The sequence below is a fragment of the Lottia gigantea genome, assembly GCF_000327385.1.
Source record: "Lottia gigantea unplaced genomic scaffold LOTGIsca_153, whole genome shotgun sequence".
Classification (NCBI taxonomy): Eukaryota; Metazoa; Mollusca; class Gastropoda; family Lottiidae; genus Lottia; species Lottia gigantea.
Window position 1 is genome coordinate 341,381 of NW_008707846.1, and position 5,807 is coordinate 347,187.

The window sequence follows — 5,807 nt, forward strand, 5'->3', positions numbered from 1 at the left end:
TGATTTGAATGCTTTGTTGAATATTATAGCATTTACAAAATTCGACCTATTTAGTCGTGGTAGAGATTGAAAATGGTTGTGAACAACCATCGTGTGTTATTTGAGAATAACACGTAGCTTCGTTTGAATCAAGCCATTAACGCAACCAGGACATTAGGGTCCTCACCATGATGGTGTATATATTATTGGGTGAGGGAATGCGAGTTCTGGATTATCATGTTAATGTTTAAGAATCAAAAACTACTCTTGGTGTGTGATTAATTCTATTTTGAGTGTGAAAGGGTTAAACGATCACGTCCCTTACTATCTTATTAATGGCTTAATAGATCTCAATCATGGACTATGCTCAAATAGTGTTTATATGTTTTCTGTGTAAGTTGATAGTATGGTATATCGGATGACCCAGAAAAAACCAATATCACTTTTCATTTCAGGATTATTCATGAAGTATCAAAGCAAGGCCATCTTATAAACTAATAAACACACAAGTATAAAAGTATTTTCATGTCACATCTCAATTATGGCCATAATGAAAATGGCTGTTTTGTAGGCACTCGTAAAGTACTAAGATAATGCCTTTTTACTTAATCTAGATCTGGGGGTTTCAACCTAGGTAAATACCCCTAAGGGGTAATTTTGTTATATTATGCTATATTCTCCAACATAAAAAAAAGAGATTGCTTGAAAATCCTAAGCGAAAGTCACTAAAAAGTACGGATTTTATATGGTGAACAGGGGTAATGCAATCGATCAAGAGGCTTAAAAGCGGTAATGGGGAGAAAAGGGTTGAAACCCCCTGACCTGGTAAAGTTGTTTTCTGGCAGCTTCATTTCGATAAAAATTAAATCTACTTTCTCATATTCGCGAGGCCTGAAATTTTAAGTAAATTATAATGGAAAATTACTTCCGTTTTTTGGATCGATATTTGCTCATCGTTTACTGTGAGGGTCCGTGATATTCCACTGGTATTCTTGTGACCCTATTTATACCTGGGGTCTATAACATTCCAGTTGTATTCTTGTGACCCTATTTATAAATAGGTCATTTGGTATTGCTGTGACACTATTTAGGGTTCATGATATTGTTGTGACCCTATATAAAGGGCTCATGGTATTCCACTGGTATTCTTGTGACCCTATTTAGGGTCCATTATATTGTTGTGACTCTATATATATGGCTAATAGCATTCCACTGGTATTTCTGTGACCCTATTTATAAATAGGTCATTTGATATTGCTGTGACCCTATATATAGGGCTCATGGTATTCCACTGGTATTCTTGTGACCCTATTTTTAAATAGGTCATTTGTAATTGCTGTGACCCTATTTAGGGTCCATTATATTGTTATGACTCTATATATATGGCTCATAGTATTCCACTGGTATTTCTGTGACCCTATTTAGAAATAGGTCATTTGATATTGCTGTGACCCTATATATAGGGCTCATGGTATTCCACTGGTATTCTTGTGACCCTATTTTTATATAATATAGTTTTTATAACATAACAGAAGTATACTTTGTGACCCTATTTCTATATAAAGTAATGATGTATAAGCACCAAGTATCATACTAGTTTTCCATCAAAATGTAAATATCAAATCGGTTGCGGGTGCCTTTTGTACATATATTTGTATTTGTTGTCAATTAAAAATGGTTAAAATACCCGTTATTGTAAAACTATACAACATACCCCGTGAAATTTTATCATTGAGATTACTGCTACTCCACTTTTGACAAACGGATTGTTAAAGCATTGATCCCTCTCCCTTCCAAGTACAAAAAACATGTACCTTATAGAAATTTAAATATTACAAATAGCATAAATGTAACCGAGTAAGGTTGAATTCAGAATTCAGTTCAAGGAGCCGAAAATCTTTATTTACTCGCACAAGCTGCAGATGATACACAATGATTGGCTTGCATTGCTGATCAGCATCCCCTAGTTGCCATCTGCCGATAAAAAAATCTGTTCCAGAGATCATCACACAGCCAGGCTGTACACATGTTGTTTCGCTGATGCCCTGTCTGCAACTGACTCGTTCTCGGCTCTCCACATGTTAACCCAAACCAGTAAAACCAACCGGATCTGGATCATGAGCACTCGAATTAACATAGCACATCTGGATTTAACAACTGATGCATTTCAAAAATGAAATGAATGAGTTTTACGTCCTACTTTTCTGCACCATGTGTGCTAATGAAGACGGGTGATCAATACTATCGCATAATATCTAACAAGTTACACAAACTTATTTGATTGTGATCTCAACTTTAATTTTTAAGTGACAAATTATTAATCACAAGACAATTAGACATGGTACTTTAGACACACTTCTTTTAGGCACACGGCCATTTAGGTACAGCTTTATTGAAGCACAGTAAATAATTCAAATATCTGTGCCCAAAATACTGCTTACACCTTATAACAGAGACGATTTCAAAAGAGATTTTTCTACAATAGTAGAATTTTGTAGTTGAAATCTTCCAAGTAAGATGTAATAAGATAAAATAAACCATTTGAAGGTTTGTAAGACAAGGTAATATAGACCCACTGATAACTTGCCATGGCCACAGTCAAGGTAAAATATTAACAACTTCGTCTTAAGTCGTTAGCCGAAATAAAATTACTAATTACTATTATTTGAATGAAACAATCCCAAACGGAGAGAAATCTCGAGCTCAAGGGAGGTAACTAGTAATGATTTTTATGAATCTGGAACTGCATCGTTACCTTATTATCCGTGTCGGTCAATCAAGTAAATCAGCAAATGGCGTGGGGAAAAAGCACCGCGGATCAGTTGGATAGCATACAATCTATTCATTGAGGCATTGGTGATGTAATTCTGTCTGTCGTTAACAAAGGTTGGTCGAAAGAAAAGGAGGTTTTTCAGTAAAATCGGTGGAACAGCGTAATGTACTTTATCTTGTCTGGAGAAAAATCAACCAATCGAATAAGATATAATTTAACAAAGCGTGCATGGAAGTACGTCAAAATACACGCGTATCACCGAAAAAGTACAAATTACGAACGCAAAATATCCACCCAAAACATCAGAATCCTAGGTGTCAACGATTTCACGAATTGTGTAGAGCATTTCATTTTGGTCTTAGTAGAGAAAGATTCCAACGATGGCAATGCCACTAAGAATCCATTCAAGTTTCACCACCATCGTCACCTTAATGAAAACTTGTGGACGCACATTGCATGGATTTCGTTTAATATGCAAGCCACGAGCCGTATTTAGACTTGTTTAAAAGCGTGGCTGTATCAAACACCAAAGAAGACTAAAGATTTATCTAAAATGTCGTCCAGAAGTTTGTCTGTAGAATTGAGATTACAAAATCAATTGTTATTTGCCGAATATGACAATGTCTTCAAATTGAACTCACACACGTGGATTGGTAGACCAATGTTTACGTCTTAGTTGGAAGATGACTTGACGCGTCACGGAAAGTTTAGGGCGCCTTGGCTATAATTTACAATTTCACAGAGCACAGACGTATGGATTGACTAAACCAAACAAATCGAAATATGAACTATAAATCTCTCGTTTCCGACGACATGTCCGAACGTTATTTTGAATATCCATTTAACTTAATTTCATTCGGTGCAAACGGGCTAATATATATCACACTCGTTAATAGGCTCACTTTTCATCATTTGTTACACACACGGACTAACAAATTTCTTCAAAAAAGTAAATAAAATACCAAACCATCGAATACAGCTTCGTGGAATTATTTCATGACTATACAAACACAATATTTACGTTGGAAAAAGAAAAAGTTTATATCAGATCCCATGTGTTTATCTTCCACTTGGCATATTAACATGTTCTCATTTCATCGTTTATAAAAAAAATTAAAAACGCTGTAGACAAATTAATACGTGAAAAGCAATTTTTTAACATTTGAACATAACACAATTTCTAAAATACGCGAGGATTCCGTGCTATTAGTCATTAAAGGAAGTTGATTATATTTATGAGAATCGGACCGATGTATCGCGATTATTTTTTTCTTCCGCAATGCATCAATAAGAAGGAACGAATCGCGGTTCATCGATTCAACTGTCAATCGTTGCAGCCATAGACTACAGAATCGAAATCCATTCTCCTATGACAAAAAGGTAGCTTTCATTTGCGAGAGATAACAAATTTCGTATTGCTCAATTTCGGATTTATGGAAAATGCTTGTTACAAACCCTCAGAGTATATAAAAAAGACAAATCTATTAACTTCTAATTTTATTCAAAATAATTAGTTTAATCAAATTAGTTAGCATTTATTACACATTGACGAATTCAAAGGCCGATTTTTCTACAATGGCCCCTTCTTCATCGTCAAGAAAAGGTAATTCCCGTATATCCTTTAGCGTGGTATAGTTAACATCAACTTTGATTGGTTTAATTTATCAGAAAACAAAAGATACGAAATTGTAATCTGATTTAAACCAGATTCGGTTGATGTCAGGCCCATCTAAGGAGTATCGACAGATGTAACTATATGCTGAGAGATTTTAATATGTATTCGGCCATTATAATCATGATATACTTTCTATAACTCTTTAATGCAGAATTTCATTTAGGGGAGACTAGCATATTGAGATTCAGACTACAATTAATGATTTGCTACAGGCCGTGAAATCATGGTACTGTTGAGTACTCACATTATCTGCTGATTATCAAATAACGATATTTTTGTAGACCTTTCAGGTACCCATTGTGAACTTTGCTAATTCCTTTAATGGGGCTACGGGCTCAGTATTATACCTGATATAACTGTATACGTATATAGACACAGCTTTATGGAACAACAATCACTGGTTAAAGTTTTATGCAACGTTTCGACGTGTTTCCCCCGTCGTCCTCAGGCACATAATGAGAAGAAGTGATGGGCAAACTATATATACATTAATGCTTATTATTAAGAACACACAAGAGAAAATGGTTTATTGATACATTACATTAAATTTTAACAGGTACAATAAGAGGTATATAATTCTTAAAATAACATACAGGCTGATTAAGTAAAATAATTGAAGTAAAGTAAATGAATTAAAAAAGAGATTAATTGAAGATTAAATAAACAACTATTGCTGGTATTGGAGTCTTTTATTAATAGAAATTACATTGTTCATATAACTAACTATGCTTAAGGTTGGAAATTGTTTTTGAATATGAATAATTACAAGTTGATAAGTTTATCATATGCATGCGATAAACGAACACCTTCATCTCTGTTAAGGTCAGGCTGATGTCTTCTGATGTGGATAGCTTCATGAAGTCTCCTGGTTTTATCTATGTGCTTATTGATTGTCAGTATGTTGGTGTTGTCAAAGTTGACTTTATGTCCTGTTTTCCTTCCCATAGCAAGATGTTTAGCCACAGCAGATGTTCCTTCATTGCCGGGCTTGTCATGATGGTCTTTGAGTCGAACATCAAGGGGTCTCTTTGTTTCCCCTATATACGAGCTTCCACAGGAGCACTCAACTTGGTAGACACATCCCTTAGGTTTTTGGTTGTTGGAGGGATTCAATTTACCACTGGCTCTGAGCAAATCTTTAAGCGTTGAGTTGCCAGAGAACACTGTTTCAATGCCGACTGACTTTTTCAGGATCTTCTTGATTTGGTATGATGCCTTTCCGATGAATGGGATAGCTAAGCGGGTTGATGGTCTGTTGTTTGATACTACACTTACTACAGACAGCATCGTCGATCTCATTCAGATGTGTATGTCCTCTACCTACTTCACATGGGGAGATGAGATCTATGAACAAATCCACGGTCTACCTATGGGAAGCCC

At 35.3% G+C, this 5,807-nt stretch overlaps 1 protein-coding gene across 1 annotated transcript in view; it reads left to right on the forward strand.

The window, feature by feature from the left end:
• Positions 1 to 5,807, forward strand: part of LOTGIDRAFT_173253 (hypothetical protein) — a gene marked incomplete at both ends in the record, with an annotated part of 47,329 nt that overhangs the window by 32,979 nt on the left and 8,543 nt on the right. The gene's annotated exons all lie outside the window — the stretch shown is intronic.